The sequence below is a fragment of the Dermacentor variabilis genome, chromosome 10 (genome assembly GCF_050947875.1).
Source record: "Dermacentor variabilis isolate Ectoservices chromosome 10, ASM5094787v1, whole genome shotgun sequence".
Taxonomy (NCBI): domain Eukaryota; kingdom Metazoa; phylum Arthropoda; class Arachnida; order Ixodida; family Ixodidae; genus Dermacentor; species Dermacentor variabilis.
The window spans coordinates 115,974,956-115,996,154 of record NC_134577.1 but is presented as its reverse complement, the minus strand read 5'-3'; the positions used below and the strand labels follow the sequence as shown (position 1 = coordinate 115,996,154).

At 46.9% G+C, this 21,199-nt stretch overlaps 1 long non-coding RNA gene across 1 annotated transcript in view; it reads right to left on the bottom strand.

The window, feature by feature from the left end:
• Positions 1-14,255: 14,255 nt before the first annotated feature.
• Positions 14,256-21,199, bottom strand: part of LOC142560896 (uncharacterized) — a 53,044-nt gene continuing 46,100 nt past the window's right edge. The window contains exon 3 of the long non-coding RNA XR_012823467.1: positions 14,256-14,335. This is a non-coding gene — a long non-coding RNA (uncharacterized LOC142560896). The remainder of the gene's footprint in view (positions 14,336-21,199) is intronic.

Sequence of the window (21,199 nt, the reverse complement as noted above, 5' to 3'; positions counted from 1 at the left end):
ACGTCAAGTTAACGGCGTAAATTACGAGATTGCGCCGCTACAGTTTGATGCATACTCAAGTCCGACGTCTGTTCACGTCGTCCACGTTTCGCGGCTGAAGCCATACTTCACTGACAATTCTTCGCCTATCATGCGCCGAGATGATGCTTCACCACCCCTGGGTCCTGTTACGGAAGGATGAAAGAAGTGAGGAAGAAGAAGATCGCGGGACGCTGGCTGCTGCGTGTTTTTGGTGGTCAGCCATCTTAACTACTCTGACAATTTTCGGCCGAAACATAGGTGAGCCCTTGAGCTATGCAATGAACCAAAATTAATCAGATCAAGTAAATTCTCGGAGCACACTTGTTGAATAATCAAGAATATGCTCTTCCAATTGACATGCCTTCATATAAAAGCGAAACATATCAAAAGTTGTCGCTGAATTTTACTCCTTGTGGTTCACTGCACACACAACAATGCGAGAAATAGGAGTGCAAAGTATCACTAAAAAGTCTTCATTGGGAAAGAAAGCTACGCTTGCTCACGTATGGAAGAATTGCAAACAAAATGGTTTAAAAAATGAACAAATTTCAAAGAAATGCGTCGAGCACAAAAGACATCCAGGAGATAAAGCCGCCCATGTGTGTAGCTTGTCTCGTCCTGTGTCATTTTCTTGTCTGCTTTTCCTCGCGTTGCCCCTTCTGTTCTTCTTTTTGTTGTTGTTGTTGTGCTTTGTTTTCTTTTTCACTTTTTTCTACCTTGTTTTGCTGCTGCAGTACCACGCAGGCTCCGCTGCTTTCGGGTGTTAATTGCCGGCAGACGCTCGTTTTGCTCGCCTCTTCGCCCTGAACGTACTGACACTGTGGCTACCAAGTGTAGAAGAGAATATGGCAGCGTGTGAACACCGCTAAACAAAGACAATCCGCCGTTCCTTAGACGTACGCACAGAACCTCGAGAGCGTAAACAATGCGTTTCAAATGTAGCACGCCCTCCTGTGAAAGAAAATTCGGTAGCCATTCCACACTATGAATGTAGATGACCAGCGAAGCTATACAGATGGTATAACGTACAACACAGAGATACATAAATATTGTGGTGTTGTTTATTATTTCACGCAAGTTATTATAGCTTAGTGCTCGCTATGGCACATAGTCAAGGGTTGCTTGACGACGCTTTACAGGTTTTTGGCAAAGGTTAAATCCAAACACAAGCGCCTCGTGGTCCTTGGCACCTTGGGATCGCTGTAGCACTGTAGCCCGAACCGTTCGAGCATAAGCGGGGTCAGCCAGTTGCCATCTGGCCGCGACACGTCCACGTTGAAGTCTCCAACGACAAGGACAGGAGTTTGATCGTCATCGGCCGGATGGAGCAGCCATCCAAAGTGGTCGTTCTTAAAGTCCTCTTCGTCGCGCGTAGAAGAGGCAGGTCGAACGTGCACGGTGGCAACGAGCGTCCCGTCGGCGGTCTTCAGGGCACAACACACCCGGGCATTCTCGTTCTTGGGTGGTGGACGAAACGACGTGCGACCCGACGGTGGCGACCGCGAGGGGCGCATACGGGCACGCTGTGGAAGAAAACGACGATGATCGAGCCATTGCCGATGATGATAACTTATGATGATGATCATGATATTTGGAAAGATTGGATGCGCTTTGTAGACGATCACAAGGAAGAAGACAGGACAGGCGCAAACTAGCAACATGATGATGATGATGATGATAGTTTCCTCTTGTCAATGAATGGATCATTCCCCCTTAAAGGGACACTAAAGCGTAACAATAAATCAGTTTAGACTAATGAAGCATTCCTTGAGAACCGTGCCGGCAGCCATTTAAAAAAAGATAGTTTGATTATTAGATGAGAAAATGAAGGTCCAAGTATCAGTATTTGAATTTCGCGCCGAAACCCCAGCGCCGTACATCAGTGTGACGTCAGGGATTTCAAAGTGTGTTTTCGTATTTGGGCCGCGTTGGCTGAATAAAGGTTCCCGAAACTTGCCATGTTTAATATTCGGTTCCTTTAGAACACAATGTAGTCAATCTGTACCGCTGTATATAATTAGTAGGCCGTAGAAGATGCCATCAAAATTCCAGACGTCACAGTCCCCAGGTGCGGGAACTTAAGGCGTCGCCACCCGTATTTTGTTCTTGCGCTTTTTCTGGCTTACCAAATGTCTTATCGTTGTAAGAGTGGTTTTTGGTGTTGTAAAACGGTAATTTACTGATGCAGAAGAAATCATTTTTCACTTTAGTGTCCCTTTAAGCAATGAGCGGCAACGGAGCCAACTGTAGAAGGAGACCACCATAGAGTTCCATACAATAATTACTAGAGGGAACGCTGGCGCTGCAGTCGTACCAACATGGGAATGATGGCAAGTACATGGATTTGTCTGATCTTCGTGCTTGTGGATTCAGGCGTTTGTATGGCTTTGTATATTGCGCTATATAAATCTTATTGTCGTAAACTTCAGCGCAATTTATGCTCTTCGAAGTGCAGAAGACGCCGCGAACACGCACAATTGCTATAAATTGCAACGATTGAGCTTGTTCAGGTGACCAAATCGAAACGCGCCAAGCCTCTCAAGACACTGGCATTCCCGCGATAAATTCATAAGAACGTTTCATTCGCTACTCGGTACATGCTTCCATGGCTTATCAGAAACAGGAAACAGCCCGCGGATAAACCAAGATCGTCTGAAACGCAGACATTACACTCAGACAGAAAAGGTCGCAAAGCCCTTTCTGTCTCGTCATCACTCTCAATCTTCGTCTCCTGCACGGCGACGAAGTCTAGGCGCTTCCTAGACAAAAGCCGGCGAAGCTGCGCCTGTTTCTGTAAAGACCTAAGGCCTCGTACGTTCAAAGTTACGAAGAGAAGTTGCTGGGACAGGGCCATAGTGACTACCCACTATTTGGACTTAATGATCTATGTGGTCGGTCCTAGAGGGCAACGGTGAGGCTTCCTCCAAACCCCCACCAGGCCTTCTGGACCGTGATCGTCGGCACTTTCCTGAGTGTTTCGATATTTTGCAGCGACGTGCTTTTCTTGTGGTACTGGTTGTCTCACTGTCCGTGCTTGAGTCCAATCTGTTAGTCGCAAGGCGCTTCGGAATTGACGTATCCGCGCTACTTTGCATGTCCTCTGCCAGCACAGTGCACGTCTTGAAATGCTTGGGTGTATCAGATGAGCCATCAGCGGCTGCCTCATTCGCTTCATCATCATCATCATCAGCCTGGTTACGCCCACTGCAGGGCAAAGGCCTCTCCCACACTTCTCCAACAACCCCGGTCATGTACTAATTGTGGCCATGTCGTCCCTGCAAACGTCTTAATGTCATCCGCCCACTTAACTTTCTGCCGCCCCCTAGTACGCTTCCCTTCCCTTGGGATCCAGTCCGTAACCCTTAATGACCATCGGTTATCTTCCCTCCTCATTACATGTCCTGCCCATGCCCATTTCTTTTTCTTGATTTCAACTAAGATGTCATTAACTCGCGTTTGTTCCCTCACCCAATCTGCTCTTTTCTTATCCCTTAACGTTACACCTATCATTCTTCTTTCCATAGCTCGTTGTGTCGTCCTCAATTTGAGTAGAACCCTTTTCGTAAGCCTCCAGGTTTCTGCCCCGTAGGTGAGTACTGGTAAGACACAGCTATTATATACTTTTCTCTTGAGGGATAAGGGCAACCTGCTGTTCATGATCTGAGAATGCTTGCCAAACGCACCCCAGCCCATTCTTATTCTTCTGATTATTTCCGTCTCATGATCCGGATCCGCCGTCACTACCTGCCCTAAGTAGATGTATTCCCTTACGACTTCCAGTGCCTCGCTGCCTATTGTAAATTGTTGTTCTCTCCCGAGACTGTTAAGCATTACTTTAGTTTAGTTTTCTGCATATTATTATTCTCATTCGCTTGCTTGGCAGCATCTGGCTGCGTGGTAGTGGGTGATTCTTTGCGTTGTTGCTTGGATCGATCATATCTCTCCTCGCTACTTTCCTTTTTCACGGGCAGTTTTGCGATGCCATTGTCTTTAACATGTGTATGGGTCGTACTGGCACAAATGGTCTCCGCGGAAGAGGGAACGTCTCCAGTCGCGTCGAGAACATCCGTAATATCCATTATGTGATCTTGTAGGCTTTCATTCGGAGGCCTTGTTCTGTGGCATAACTTATCAGCCTATGTTACGACACATTCTTCAGCAGTGTGGCCAAAGCGCCGGCAGTCTTCACAACGTGGGGCTCTGCACTTTCGACGAATGAGCCCCACCTTGTAACAGCGCAGACAAAGCGGGGGCCGGACTGGAATCAATACAAGACTCTGCACTCCACAAACAGGTAGTAGATGTGGAACGGCCCCCACGTTGACTCCATCGGCAAGAGTCAACACCACGTCATGGTTTAGCGTACGCATTTGTTCCATCTCCGATGCTCTCTAGCTTTCTGCTAATATAGACTTCACTTTCCCGTAAGCCTGGAGCGCATCTCGAATGTAGCCGTCTTCCAAACGCTCAGGAAGTCATAAAAGCTTCATTTTCACTTCCGTGAGCTCAGGGTCAATAACGACGCAGCGTCTACCTTTCACTCATAATTCGCTGCATGTGACCAGCCTTGATTTCGTCATCCTCGATTTGCGCGTCACACGTGCGACATCTGAAATTGACCGATGGAACTTATTTCATCCAGGTCGTAATCTTTGCAGCAGCAGCAGCGAGCGTGATATATCGATGATGCACGATAAAATAGACGATTTGGAAAACCGCTCAAGGCGCTCTAACCTCCTCTTTTATGGCATTCAAGACACGGGTGATTCGGAAGACTGGGAAACGTCCGAGCAAATAGTAACTAAATTCTGCAAAGATCGACTAGGAGTATCAACAGCTTCAATCGCACGTGCGCATCGCCTCGGACGATTTTCAAATGAACGAACTCGACCAATTATTGTGAAGTTTTTCAATGAAAAAGAAATCGAAACAGTGCTTAGTAATGGCCACAAGCTGAAAGATACTAACTTTGGCGTTTCTCGTGATTACTCTGAGGCGGTTCGCGATAAAAGACGTAAACTTTGGCAGTTCTCTAAAACCATAAAGAAAGAAAAAGACCGTGTAAGCCTTGTCTTTAACAAACTAAAAATTAACAAGGAAGTATACGTATGGGACACTCAAGCAAATTGTGCGAAGCTCGTGTCCCCGGTTGTGTCTCCAGTTTGACATAGCGCCAACTTTTCAACTTCACCTAAGGTTCCACAAACACCACAAACATTAATAAATAGTACGATTAATACTGAGGACGGTTGCTGCTTTTTATATACTAACATTAGAAGCGTTATGTCTAAAAATGTCGCACTATCTTCACTAATCGACTCAACATCGGCAACAGTAATAGCGTTAACTGAAACTTGGTTGAACGATGCTACTCCTAATGAAAACATATTCGTTTGTGAAGCTGATTTTAATATCTTTCGTTGCGATAGGAAAAATCGTCGAGGTGGTGGTGTCCTCCTTGCAATAAACAGACAGCATATTGTAATGCCCGTTGTTATTAGCACTTTCCTTGAATGCGTAGTAACTTGTTTTAAATTCAGATCAAGTAACTTAATTGTTGGTGTCTTTTATCGCCCACCGGACCTTACTCATGGGTTCACAGCGGAATTTCATCGCATTTTTACTGAACTTACTCATCGGTTTCCACATTCTAATGTAATCATTTTTGGTGATTTTAATTTCCCAGACATAGCATGGTCCACACAATCAACCTATGGCACACAGTCAGAGTCGCATGCGTTCCTCCAGTGCTGTCTTGATTTCAGCCTAACCCAATTAATTTCAAGCCCGACAAGATGTTCTGCGCACTCTTCTAATATTCTTGATTTGATCCTAACGAACAATCCAGATATATGTTCTGAAATAACTCAGATTACTGGTCTATCCGACCATGATGTTTTAACTGGTCGCTTTGTTCCTTCACCTATCAAAAGGCAAATTATCAGCAAGCAGATTAGGTGTTACAAAAGAGCTAACTTTGATCGTATTAACAATGAACTATCGCTTTTTTCTATCGACTTTCTGAGAGATTACTTGTCGCGGACAGTAGAAGAAAACTGGTTACTACTTAAAAACGCACTCACTAATCTCATAGATAAATACATCCCGGTCATTTCCATAAAATCCGATAACACTGCTCCTTGGTTCTCGCTGAACCTTCGTCGCCTAAATAACAAGAAAAAAAGATTATTCAGGCAAGCTGACAGAAATCGATTATCTAAATCCTGGCGTCGGTACAAAGCATGTGACGAAGCATACCAAAGTTTACTCAAAGCCACGCGCAGACAATTCTATAAACGGGACCTCTCATCGGTGTTAACAACTAACCCTTGGCGCTTTTGGCGTGTCATTAATCCCAAGCATAATTCTGACATCGTCCTTACTGATCATGACGGCGCAACGTTAACTGACACTGATTGTTCCGAACTACTGAACGAAACCTTTTCATCGGTATTCACGCGCGAATGTTTGGAACCGTTAGCCACCATGACTCGCACTGATTCGTTTATGCAGGAAATAATAATTACCGATTCTGGAATTTATTCTCTCCTCACTAATCTTAAGATTTCATCTTCCGCTGATAATACGGGCTTAAATAAGACAATTCTAAAAAATATTGCCCCAAGCATCTTTCCAGTACTGTCCGCATTTTTTTTCACAATCACTATCAACAGGCATTATCCCTCACGAATGGAAGGCGGCTAAGGTAGTGCCATTTTTCAAGTCTGGGGATCGCTCTTCACCACTTAACTATCGACCAATTTCTTTAACAAGTAACATTTGTAAATTAATCGAACATATCATACATTCCCAGGTCATTAACTATTCTGAAGAACATAACCTCATATTTAAGCAACAGCACGGTTTTCGCAGAGGCTATTCATGTGACACTCAGCTCGCTGGTTTTATTCACGACATACATTCATCAATAGACACCGGAATTCAAGTAGATGCCGTATTCCTAGATTATTCAAAAGCATTCGACCGTGTCCCTCATCGTCGACTTATTCACAAACTTACACAGCTGAACATTGACTCTACTGTTGTAACATGGATAAAAGACTTCCTTTCTAACAGAATGCAATTTACATCGGTTAACAATCACAACTCATCTCTAGTCCCCGTAACATCTGGTGTACCACAGGGAAGTGTGCTTGGGCCCCTACTTTTTCTAATTTATATTAATGATCTACCAGACGGCATCAAATCCAATATCAGACTATTTGCTGATGATTGCGTCACATATTGTAATATTCACTCTAACTATGATCACGACATTCTTCAATCTGACCTAAACGCAATAAACGTATGGTGTTCAACTTGGCTAATGCCTCTAAATCTTACTGAAACTAAATTCATGTCTTTTACTAATCAGGCGCCCCGAACATCAACATCTTACATCTTAAACAACAGCCTTGTTGAACAAGTTTCCAGCTACAAATATCTTGGCGTACACTTAACCCCTAACTTGACGTGGAATAATCACATTAACCATATCCTTGCTTCTGCAAACCGTTCGCTTGGTTTCCTTAAACATAACCTCAAACAAGCTCCCGTACACTTACGCAAATTGGCATACACAACACTAATACGCCCTAAAATAGAGTACGCGTCAGCCATATGGGATCCCCATCAAGCATACCTAATAACTGACTTAGAAGCACTGCAGAACCGTGCTGTACGCTTCATCTTTTCAGATTATTCACGAGAAACAAGTATAACAGCATTAAAAAATCGCGCCGAACTTGAAGCCTTGTCACTTCGCCGTAATATATCTCGTTTAAGGGAGCAGTGCGGACGTTCGTCGCATGAGCTCCGTAGATTCCGACCCTCACCGACTATCTCGACTCACCGGGCCGCCAACTTTTGGGTTGGATCTGAGAGAGCTCACAAGCTGGATCACCCGGACACCGATTTCAAGACGGTAGGACCATTTTTTGGCAAATTACCAGACTTTGACGGGAAACGCTCGCCGCTAAGCCTACCGAGGTTTAGCACGACTACGGGCGTTTGCGGGCAGCCAGGCCCGCTCAGCGATAGCGATGCAGCCTGGACCCGACTCCCGCTCCACGAAATATCCGAATTTTGAGCCATCGACGAGTAGACTAGCCCAGAATTTGCGAGAAGCACAACAGATGGATGACGACCACCTCGGTGCCTCCGACTCCGAGAATTCGGCGGACGGGGAGATCGAGGACTCCGCCATGCAGGAGCAGCAAGACACTCACAAAGAAGACGAAGCAAATTGGGAATTGGTTATGACCAAACGCCAAAAGAATCGACAGAGGAAGAACGGACGGAACGCCGCCAGCGCCGGGACTTCCCCGGCCCCACCGCCGACAACTGGCGCGCCAGCTTCCGGCGCGCTGAAAAAAGACGGGAAAGGAGCGCAGCGGCAGCCTAGGCAGAGGCTGCCCCCGCTCCCCAGAGACGACTTCAAGATTATTTTGCGACCGAAGGGACTCGTAGTCAAGTCGCTCCAGCAATTTCAAGTGGCCCGGGCCGTAGCCGCGGCATGCAGCAACAAGTTCGAGGGAAGAGACCTGATCACGAGACTCCGCACAGGGTCCAACATAATAATCGTGAGCACGCCGAACGAGGAGGCCGCCCAGCTCGCGAGGCGCATCACTAGCCTCACTATCGAGGGACGCTCATATGACGTGAACGCTTACGTGGCCGCACCGGAAAACACCCGGCGTGGCGTGATACACGGAGTGGACCCCGGAGCGACACCGGAGGAACTGAAAACCGACTTGTGGACGCGCACACAGGGTGTCACCATCCACAGCGCCCGAAGACTAGGCAAGACCAAGACGGCCGTCATCACCTTTGATGGACCCATCACACCGAAACACGTCATCTACTGCGGAGCCGAGTACAAGTGCTACCCGTACCGGCCCACAAGACAAATCTGCTACGTTTGCTGCCAACAAGGTCACCGCTCCGACGTGTGCCCCACACCGGACGCCCAGGCTTGCAAACAGTGCGGGATGCAGAACCCGCCAAAGGATCACCAGTGTACCCCGAGATGCCTGATCTGCGGAGGCAACCACGCTACCGGATCGCGGGAGTGCCAAGACCGACTAAAGAAAGCCAGGGACCTGCGAGGCAAGACCAACGGTGGCAACAACGGCGGTGGACGCGAGAGCAGACGTCGCAGCCGGGACGACCGCGGCAAGAAGCCGAGATGGTTCAGCTCGGAGAGGGAGACTTCGTGGAGCCGTTCGAGATCTCGGGCGTCGCGGAGCCGTTCACGGAGCCGGTCACGGTCCTTCCCGCCCCTGCCGCCCCTGGCCATTAAGGGAGGGAGCCAGCTGCAGCAGCAGCAGCAGAAGAAGAAGACGAAGAACGAGCCTACCCGAAAGAGCGGCGGCGTCAAGGTGAGCTGGGGAGCCGAATACCCTTGGTTTGCTCCGCACTCGGGTGGGGTAGCTAACGAAAAGAACAACACAAACAGCAACCGCGAACAGCCTAGACAGGAGGACGCAGAGAAAATAGCGCTGAGACGCGAATTAGAGCTATCACGCTCTAGGCAGAAAGAGCTAGAACGCCAAATAGCAGAGCTAACGAAGGCAATGCGAGACCTTAGGTCGAACAGCTCTCCGCAGCCACAGACCGTACAAACCCAAGCCCCATGGCAAGCAGGCAACGAGGATTTCGCCACGTTTAAAGCAGAGATTCAGCAAATGATGCAGCAGATGATGCAGCAACAGCAGCAACAAATGCAGCAAGTGCAATTACAAGTCACAGAGCTCCGGAGCAGCATCCGCAAGCAGAAGTTTACCGAGAACATTAGAGAGAAGGCCTACCACCGCCCCGCGCTGGCATCCCTCGCCGACACATCCGCAAACAACACCAGGCTTAAACATGGCCAGTACAACTTTAAGCAAGCAAGAAACCTTAGATATATGGCAATGGAACTGCAGAGGCTACCGTAAGAAGCAGGGCCTCCTCCAACAATACATTCACACACAACAAACACCGCCCGACATCATATCGCTTCAAGAGACGGGCACGACACTAACACTCGCAGGATACACGTGTTACGAGACTCAAGAGAAAGGAAGAACGGCAACCCTAGTCAGCAAGACACTCATCGCCATAAGCCACGACAGGATAGCCGACACCGACATAGAGCACGTGATTGTAGAAGTTATACCAAAGAAGAAAAGAAAGAGGGGCAGTATATTTATTGTAAATGCATACAGCCCCCCGAAACAGAGGAAGGCAAAATTCTACGTGCTCTTCTATGGCGCACGCAAACTAGCGAAAGACAGCACGCTAATCATCCTAGGAGACTTTAACGCCATGGACAAAAGCTGGGGATACCAAACAGCAAACCCAAAAGGCAAAACGCTAGCGGAGGCAGCAGAGAACACCGACTGCAACCTCCTCACAGACCCAGACACTCCAACCAGAATCGGAAACAGCGTTAGTACCGACACCTGCCCCGACCTCACGTTCATACGAGGAGCGGAACAAGCAGTGTGGGAGAACCTGTTAGAGAACCTGGGTAGTGACCACTACATACTCAAGACGCAAGTAACTTCGGACAGGCTAAGGCGTCAGCTGGGATCGGCAAAAATTACGGACTGGAGCGCTTTTCGAGACGCATGCGATAGGAATCTCGCCGAGAACGGGATCCAATCGATAGAAGAGTGGGGGAAAATGCTCATTGAAAAACAGCGCAAGTACACCAAAGAAATCGCGCGAACGACGCAGACGCCCGAGGTAGACGCCAGACTGTTCAAGCTGTGGGAAGCTAGACGCGGGCTCACCAAGAGGTGGAAGAAACAAAAATACAACAGGAAGCTAAAGATAAAGATCGCAGAAGTCACAGCGAAAGCAGAGGAGTACGCGGCGCAATTGGCAAGGCAAAATTGGCAGCAATTCAGCGACTCCCTCAACGGAACTTTGAACACAGCGAGGACGTGGCATATCCTCAAGGCTCTCATAGATCCGACCAAGACCAAGGCAGAAAACAACAAAACCATCTACCGGTTCATCCACCAGTTCGAGGGACCAGACTCGGAACTCCTGGAGAAGGTACGCGTTAAATGCTTCGGGGACACAAGCCCAGCAGCTTACGCAGAGCGCTACCGCGGAAGAGAAAACGTTAACCTGGACAGACCCATCACGCGAGAAGAGGTCTACGCAGCGATTCGAAACACAACCAGAAACACAGCCACGGGTGCAGACAAGATAAATAACTCGCTCATCCGCAACCTCAGTGAAGAGTTAGTCGCAGAATTAACCGACTTTCTCAACAAACACTGGGAAGCTTAGACCGCCCCCGAGGAGTGGAAGCATGCGGAGGTAGTGATGATTCCTAAACCGGGCAAGAAACTGCAAATTGAGAACCTCAGACCGATCTCGCTCACATCGTGCCTGGGAAAACTGTACGAACGAGTGGTGACGCTGAGACTACAACAGTACATGGAGTACAACGAACTGTATCCGCACAACCTGTTTGGCTTCAGAGCAAAATTCTCGACCCAAGACGTACTGCTTCAAATCAAAGAAGAAGTACCCGGGAACGTCCCCAGGAGCGGGGAGAATATAATAATGACATTGGATATCAAGGGGGCTTTTGACAATGTAAGCCATGAGGCTATCCTCACGGGCATGAACGACCTGAACTGCGGGAGTAGAGTCTACGGCTACGTCAAACCCTTCCTTTCAAACAGAACGGCAACGATTGGCCTCGGAGCGCTCCGATCAGAGAACTTCCTTGTTCCAAACAAAGGGACGCCTCAATGGTCGGTCATCTCCCCCACGCTTTTCAACATAGCCATGATTGGCTGGGCAAAACAGTTAAAAGAAATCGACGGCATACACCATGCCATGTATGCCGACGACATCACCATCTGGGTTAACACAGACTCGCTCAGAGAGAAAGAAGAGAAGTTACAAGACGCAGCCACCTGCGTAGAGGACTACGTCAGAGCAAGAGGGCTAGCCTGCTCCACTGAGAAGTCCGAGCTCCTGAGAGTTTGGAGAGGAAAGCAAAACCGCACAGTCCCCACCATCGACGAGTTAAAGCTCAACGTCTACCTCGAGCGGAAGCCGATACCGGAAAAGACGCTCATCAGAATTCTGGGGTTGTGGATACAGTCAAACCAACGCTGCACCCACACCCTCGCCCTACTCAAGGCATCCACCCTACAAGTGACCCGCATGATCACGCGCACCTCACACAGACGCCACGGCATGCGAGAGGAGGACACACTCAAGCTGGTCAGAAGCTTGGTCGTCAGCCGAGTGGCATACACCCTTCCATACTACAATCCCATCAAGAGTGAGGTACAACAGGCGGACGCGATTCTACGCAAAGCCTACAAAACCGCACTCCACCTTCCCCACAACACCTCAACCGAAAAGCTCCTAGCCTTAGGTCTACACAACACTTTCGACGAATTGAAAGAGGCGCAACTAGTCTCCCAACAACGCAGACTACAGCAGACCCCATCTGGCAGGGAGCTCCTGAAGAAACTAGGCTGCGCCGATCAACTTCAAGAGATACAGAGGACCGAAACAATTCCGGACGAGTATCGCAACACACTGAAAGTAGCACCCATACCCCGGAACATGGATCCCAACCTACACAAAGCGCGCAGACAAGCGAGGGCTGAATACCTACAAAAGACACTAGCACCCCAAGAAACGACAGTATACGTGGACGCATCCACGTACGCCAGAGCAGCGGGGCAGAGGAACAGCAACGCGGTAGCAACGGTGATTGATTCGAACCTACGCGAGATCACCAGCGCATCACTACAAGGCTGTACGATAGTCGAGGCTGAAGAAGCGGCCGTCGCTCTAGCGGCAGCGGAGGGATATCGGTCTAAACAGTCTCTAACAATCCTTACAGACTCGCAAACAGCGTGCCGCAACTACCTACGCGGCAGAATAGGGCACGGAGCGCTCCGCATACTCCGCTCCGGAGACCCCATAACAGAACGACAAACAAAAGAAGAACCAATTAGGCATACGATAGTATGGACGCCGGGACACACGGGAGTGGCAGGGAACCAAGAGGCGGACAGGATAGCTCGAGGGTACACTTATTACCGAGCATCCAACATAGGCGACCTCGAGGAGACCGAACCTGTACCCCAAGACTATTCGGCGATACTAAATTACTACAAGGGCTGCAGAAAGCGGTATCCACCACCGCACAACTCCCTTAGCAGAGAGGACTCTGTCGCGTGGAGGCAGCTACAAACGGGCTCGTACCCGAACCTAAACGTACTCAGCAAAATTTATCCCACACAATACAATGACAAATGCCCCTGGTGCCACGAAACACCCACGCTGTATCACATAACGTGGGCATGCCAGAAGATAGACGTGGTACCCGTTATACCAAACCCGAGTGCGGAGCAATGGGAGGGAGTGCTCTCCAGCGATCGCCAGGTCGACCAAGAAGGTCTGATTCGGCGAGCACAACTGGCAGCAGCATCCAGCGGAGCCCTGGACTAAGGGCAACCGACCGTTGTGCTAGAAGATGGACGATTCCATCTGAAGACCGCAGAAGACCAGTGAATCTAGAGCTGATAAAGTTTTTCACTCACACACTCGTTTAACACTATTCCATAAGCTCTACTATCACGTATCCCTTCATAACGAGTTCATGTGTAAACCCTCAGTCATTTTTCCGCGTCGGGATCACTCTTGCAAAGTTCAATGCATAATGTGTCATTCCCTCGCATTTGGTCAGTCATTCATACCTCATACCTCGAAAGAATGGAATAATCTGCCATCGCACATTGTCACCGAAACGAATGCCTTAAAATTTACAGACGCTCTACGCAGTACCATGAATACCTAATATATCACGTCTGACTCTCTGATTTGTAAACACATTTATTTCTTATTTTTTTGTTTGTTAATGCGCCGTTAACCAAGCTTCCACGACAGTGTCACATTTTGTACAAACCATTTAGAGTTCCTGTACTGATAACTATCATTATTTTTTGTGTTTGTACGTTGATGCACTGTAATCTTTTCCCAGTTTTGTTTTTCCATTGTATTTACATTACGCACTGTTCACCTCTCCTATGTAACATTTACCCTATGTAATACCCTCCCTAGAGGGCCTTTAGGGTTATTGTGAAATAAAATAAATAAATAAAATAACGTTCCGAAGGTTGTCTCTAAAGTCTTGGGCTCTGTACGGTCGACCACTTAAGTCAGCATGCAGGAAAACGTAGTCCACAACCAGCTTACCGGTAGGAAGACGAGGTAGCGCAACACGGTAGTCATTGTTGCTGGCTGAAGCCTGAGCAGCAGCTTGGCCAGGGGCCGATAAGTCCTTTGAAGCGGAGAACACGAAAAAAGCGACCGTTCAGAACGCCGTCTTCTTTGTTCAGCATTTAATTACCATGTACACATTGAAGGTCGGTATATATGTTGCGATTTTGTGTTGCAGGGTGTGCCGGCGAATAGTCGATGTCTATGCATTTAATGACGCGGCAAAACGGATTCTTTTGTTTGGTAATGTATCTAGTCTATTGGGCTGTCATCGTTGCATTGTGTTAATGGGAGATTTCAATTGTGTATGTGATCCGAGCCATCGAAGCAGCATTAACACTCAGCGGGACAGGAGTGGTGAAGTTTTGTCTAACGTAATAGAAAATGCAGGGCTCAATGATATAGGAGTGTCGGGACAGGGAGCTCGCTCTTATACACGAATTCAAGGTCGCCCTTACGCCCACCTTGATCGTATTTATGTTTCTTCATCACTCCTCTCCTGTCGTGTATTACTATCCCAGTTTCGTTCTCTGATCATTGTATGGTTATCGCAAAGGTTGGTGAACTAATTTCCGACCACAGTGGGCACTCTGGAAGCTTAACTCTGAGCTCCTAAAGGATCAGGGATATATTAATCACGTGCGCATGGCCCTAACAATGTCTCTTTCTACTGACTTGCCGTTATTTCCTGATTGTGAACTCCTTAAACAAGAGGTTCGTACAGTGGCTATAGAAAATGGATCTGTGAAATCATTCTATAGAAAGGATAAAGAAAAATGCTTCTTAAGATCATATGTAGCTTTTATCAGATGGAATGCGAAATGCCAAGTACTCGCATTGTTGACATAGAAAATCTAAAATGTGAGTTACAAAAGTATGATGCCTTGCGTTACAGAGATGCGTGAATTCTATCTCTATATAGGTGTTCTCTGCAGTCTGAGCAGACAACGCGTCAAGCTTTACTTGAGGAGCGACGTCACGCTATTTCCAAAGTAATTCCGGAAATATACTCCAAAGGTAGTCTTCTAACAAATACGAATGACATAATTTCTTAGTTCGAAACTTACTACACTGTGTTGTTTATGCCCCTCTCGACGATCACAATTCAAAAAACTTCGAGTTTTGTGTCTCCTGTAATACCGTTACAGGATGATAACTCTGCATTCATCAGTGGTAGCCTTACGATCCAAGAAATTGAGCTAACTATTGATCATCTGCCTTTGTTGAAAACACCCGGCCCTGATGGATTTTCAAGTGAATTTTACAAAGCTTTCAAATCAGTTATCAGTTCCATATTATTGGACATCTTTATTACAAGTTTAGAGGTGGACGCCCTTCCCCAATTTTTTTGCAAAACCCACACAGTTTTAATTTCCAAAAGTTCAGATGAAGAGAGACTACATTCCGTTGAAAGCTACCGACCAATCACCTTGTCAAACCTGGATTACAAAAATTTTGCAATGGTTTTATCTCATCATCATCATCAGCCTGGTTACGCCCAATGCAGGGCAAAGGCCTCTCCCACACTTCTCCAACAACCCCGGTCATGTACTAATTGTGGCCATGCCGTCCCTGCAAACTTCTTAATCTCATCCGCCCACCTAACTTTCTGCCGCCCCCTGCTACGCTTCCCTGCCCTTGGGATCCAGTCCGTAACCCTTAATGACCATCGGTTATCTTCCCTCATCACTACATGTCCTGCCCATGCCCATTTCTTTTTCTTGATTTCAACTAAGATGTCATTAACTCGCGTTTGTTCCCTCACCCAATCTGCTCTTTTCTTATCCCTTAACGTTACACCTATCATTCTTCTTTCCATAGCTCGTTGTGTCGTCCTCAATTTGAGTAGAACCCTTTTCGTAAGCCTCCAGGTTTCTGCCCCGTAGGTGAGTACTGGTAAGACACAGCTGTTATACACTTTTCTCTTGAGGGATAACGGCAACCTGCTGTTCATGATTTGGGAATGCCTGCCAAACGCACTCCAGCCCATTCTTATTCTTCTGATTATTTCCGTCTCATGATCCGGATCCGCCGTCACTACCTGCCCTAAGTAGATGTATTCCCTTACGACTTCCAGTGCCTCGCTGCCTATTGTAAATTGCTGTTCTCTCCCGAGACTGTTAAGCATTACTTTAGTTTTCTGCATATTAATTTTTAGACCCACTCTTCTGCTTTGCCTCTCCAGGTCAGTGAGCATGTATTGCAATTGGTCCCCTGAGTTACTAAGCAAGGCAATATCATCAGCAAATCGCAAGTTACTAAGGTATTCTCCATTAACTTTTATCCCCAATTCTTCCCAATCCAGGTCTCTGAATACCTCCTGTAAACACGCTGTGAATAGCATTGGAGATATCGTATCTCCCTGCCTGACGCCTTTCTTTATTGAGATTTTGTTGCTTGCTTTATGGAGGACTACGGTGGCTGTGGAGCCGCTATAGATATTTTCCAGTATTTTTACATATGGCTCATCTACACCCTGATTCCGTAATGCCTCCATGACTGCTGAGGTTTCGACTGAATCAAACGCTTTCTCGTAATCAATGAAAGCTATATATAAGGGTTGGTTATATTCTGCACATTTCTCTATCACTTGATTGATAGTGTGAATATGGTCTATTGTTGAGTAGCCTTTACGGTTTTATCTAACAGATTGCAATTTGCAATGTCAATTATAATTGGTTCCCATCAAACGTGTGGAATTAGGGGCCGATTCAGTCAAACCAACATACATATCACCCGTACACTTCAACACTGTTATGGTTCCACTGAGCAGCTTGCAATGCCCCAGGTAGACCTTGCTGCAGCTTTTGATCTTGCCAGTCACTCCTATTTATTTTCTCTTCTGGAGCATGTCAATGTTGGCTCCATTGTGCTTAAAGGCGTTAGGCTTTGCTACACCTGTTGTACTACTCATTTAGTTATTAATGGCCTTCTCTACGAACCCGTTTCTATTTCCTCCTGCGTAAAACCGGGATGCCCGATGTCCCCAATACTATTCGCCCTTTACCTGGAACCGCTATGCTTAAGCGTAATTCAGTCGAGTTACATCCATGGCTTCAAGATACTGGGTAATCAAGTAAAAGTCTTAGCTTATGCAGATTATCTAGCGTTCTTCTGCACGGATAAGAACAGTGTTGAAAAGGTAGTATCGACAATAGAGAAATTTCGCAGCGTATCAAGAGCACGAATGAACTCCTCGAAAAATTTAGGCTTATGGTTTGGCTCATGGTGCTACACACTTGAACAGTTTGCAAGCATTAAGTGGACTGATGTCCCGCCAAAGTATATTGGCGTGCCGGTAGACGCATATAAATCAAGCGCACACTAGTGGAAAGAACGGGTTTCGGCCCTGCAAAGTTACGCCCAGACATTCGTTCCTCGACTTTCTCTTTTTGGGAAGGCCGAAGCCTGTAATAAGTTCTTGGCAACAAAAATTTACTATATATTGCAAGTTATTCATTGTACCAGGTTATACATTCAATGTTTTCACCGAATCTTTGTATCCTTCGTATGTTCTTCAACTTTTGAGCCCATGAAGCCAGACAATATGTTTAGGCCTGTTAGAGAAGGTGGAGCTGGGCTTAGTACATCTTGATGTACGGCAAATAGTGTCTCGTTTTTTTCTTTTTTCGTGATACTTCGCGTCATATAATTTAGTCATTCATGCAAGTCGCACTTGTTAATGCGCTACATGATTTAGTTCTTTCTTCAAATTTTTCTTCGCGTTTATGCTTGTGGGAGTTCATGCGAGAAGTTTACTTGGCGGTTCGTTTCCTGACAGTTCGGTTTTCCACTGAATACTTGTATTCTGTGTCGCATAAAACATTATACAAAGATTTACCGTCCGTGCTATCTCCGCCTCCATTTTACCGATCACTATGCATTAAATGGCCAGACCACGATGTACTAAAGCGAGTTCGCAAAATGTATTTATCCCCTTGCTGCAAAACATTGTTTTATAAACTTCATAGTGAAACTATCCTGGTAAAAACATGGCTACAGAAAAAGGCTGTCTTTGTCTCTTCTGTTAACTGTCACCTCTATGGTATGCCAGAGACCATTGAAGATTGTTTTATTAGTTGCACCTACCCCATCCTATTTTGGGATGTCCTCCAACGGACGTTTAAAAAAAGACTCTGGGATTAACGCTCATACTGTGCGATATCTGCTGCCGACCTTTGATAATAGTGCACCTTTCGACATGTTTTTTTCTCATGGGAATGCACAGTTTGGAGGGGAAGATGGAAAACGCGAATGATGGAACGAAAGGCCGAAACGGTGGCACCTACAAAGGTACATTTTATCCAAGTGTCACTACACCTAAAACATGTTCGACATGCAACCGGACTCGTACCCTATTTTAGTGAGGTGCTTATCTTTACCACCCTTCTAAAGTGTAACCAACGTTTCTACTCAAAGTATTTAATTAGAACGCTGCCTTTTCTGTGCGTGACTTTCATTGTGCCCTCCATTCTCTAACTATGAAGAACTGTTGAATATCGGGTTGAATGCTACTGTAATAAATACCATGAAAGAAAAAGAAAGTGTCCATGGCTTAATAGTTTCCAAATCAGGCTTCTGTGCTTGAGTTCCTGTGTTCAAATCCCCGTCGGACAATTTAATTATGTTTATTTAACTACTTATTACGTAGTCCATTGTTGAAAATGACGAGTTTACAAAGTGACAAAGCCGTTTGAAGCTGTAAAGACGAAGTTTAGGCAAATCCATGTACTTCCCATAATTCCAATGCTGATACAACCGCTCTCATTGCAGCTCCCGTAGACACTAGCGCCACAGTTCTCTCTAGTAATTATTGTATGCAACTCTATGGAGACGACGACTAACGCGTAAAGCCCAGACCACACGCACTTTTGCGGACGCACGCAAGCTCGCGTCCGCACACTTGCGCATGCGCAAACGGTGCGGCATGACTTGTACGCGTCGAAACGCTGCGCGATCTCGGTGAACCGCTCCTCTCTTATCGTGCGCTTCGGCTGCCTCGCGTCGGCTCGCCTGGCAACGCAGCTACGGCGCGGCACATTCAACACGCAGCGAAGCAGATTTATATTGTTACGTGTAGCTGGAGCCCAAAACTATATACAATTTATTTACAGGGAAGCTAACGGAAGGCCAAAATGGCGAGGCTATATCAAGCGCGTGCGTCTAATTGTCGTACAAAAATCCCTCACGTGACCTGATCCTAGGTGCCTAGGGACAGGACCGTTTAGGGACTTTTGAGAAGGCATGATGGTTGCGCCGAGCGACGCCGTGGCGTGTTCGTTCTCGGCGTGATCGTTCACCGGCTCGCGCGGACCGCGCGTTGTTCAACGTTGCTTATGTGATTGTGCTTGCGTTGCTTGTGTGTTGGTTGTACGTACTTAGCGGGAAAGCCGTGAGTAGTGGTGATGCGACAGTGCGGCTTTCGCCATCTGTGCTTTCGCCTCGGTGAGCTCTGGCAGTACAGAATCTGCGTTGTGTGACCCGTGCTTCCTCGACAATTGAAATGTCGAAGTGGCCTAGCGCCTCGGCAGCGAAGTTCTGAGAACCGCGATGCCGTGGCGTGCGTTGAATCTCCGGCCCACGCCGCCCGCTGGTCGTGTGTCTCCGCAGTGGGATCAGTACTTGTTGGCTAAAAGTCGCGCAGTAGTAGTGGTGTGGCATGTCGGCTTTAAGTCTCGGTGAGCTCTGGTGGTGTGAGATCCGTATTTCTGAAGAATTCATTGGTGCTGACGATTTAATTATTCAAGTGGCGTAGCGCCACGGCAATGCAATTTGCGAACCGGCGCTGTGCAGCAGCGTCGTCGTGTTCGCCCCTTTTCGGCAGCGTCATCACATCGCACATGCACTTTTACTTGACGGGACTCGTAGGCGGAGGTATTGCACGTGTTTTTCGCCACGACTTACGTAAGTAATATAATGCATAAGGTGGTGTTTGCTCACAACTGTTCACGCGTCCATGAAATAGGGCAGCGCATGATTTCAATCGTGTTCAGCACTAGTGCACTATCCGTCACTTCATGTGATTTACTTTTATCGTGGGCTTTACGACAATTATCGCGTAGTGCTGTGAACATAACGGAGCTTTAGTGATGTCACATGATCTGCCAGAATTCCACGAAATGCAGAGTAGATGTTTAATATTATTCGTACTAAGGGCGCGATAAGCACAGTGAGGTGGAGCCTAATACTGTGCCCTGTAATCTTCAGCTGCATTTGTGCCCGTTTTTCGCGCTCTTAGTTTTAGCAACGGGACGCAGGGTTCGGTGCAAAGTTGGGACGAATGAATGTGTATATACGTCTGCAATAACTTCACCGCAACACATTTGTTACCCTGAACATACTGCCCCGCCCGCTTTACTATAATCTCAGGTGCTCTCGAACTCTCTATTTGCCGGTATTTTTATTTTCACGTGCTGAATGGTCCTACCGCAATACATATATATAGTGAGGTGAAGCTGATTAATGTTGCCAAGTGCTTTGGCAGTGTCAGATCTAACAGTTATAGAATGACATGGCCAATACAACAGCTCCCACCTTCACTTTAACAATTCTATTAGGACTGTCAAACTAATCTTACAGCACAGAAAAGCAACGTAAACACCTCAAGAGTTGATTAGCAAGTAATACTGGAAAGTTCAAGTCTAGTGACCAAGGGTGTGGTGAAGTGCTTTAAACATTCAACCAACACACCTTAAGTGCTTAAAAATTTCTAGCATATTGATGCAGGCTGATCAGACTTACTTTGATATTGGTTGTTTTACAATGAAAATAATAGTACTGCATAACAGGATGCAAGCGACTCGTGTGCTGCTTGGTTATGCGAACCACATGGGTGCCAGAAATACCCAAACATGGTGCTTGTTTACACACGCTGCTTGCGTCCACTAATCTAACGCTCTCTAATGTCAGCAGTATAAAGAGAGGC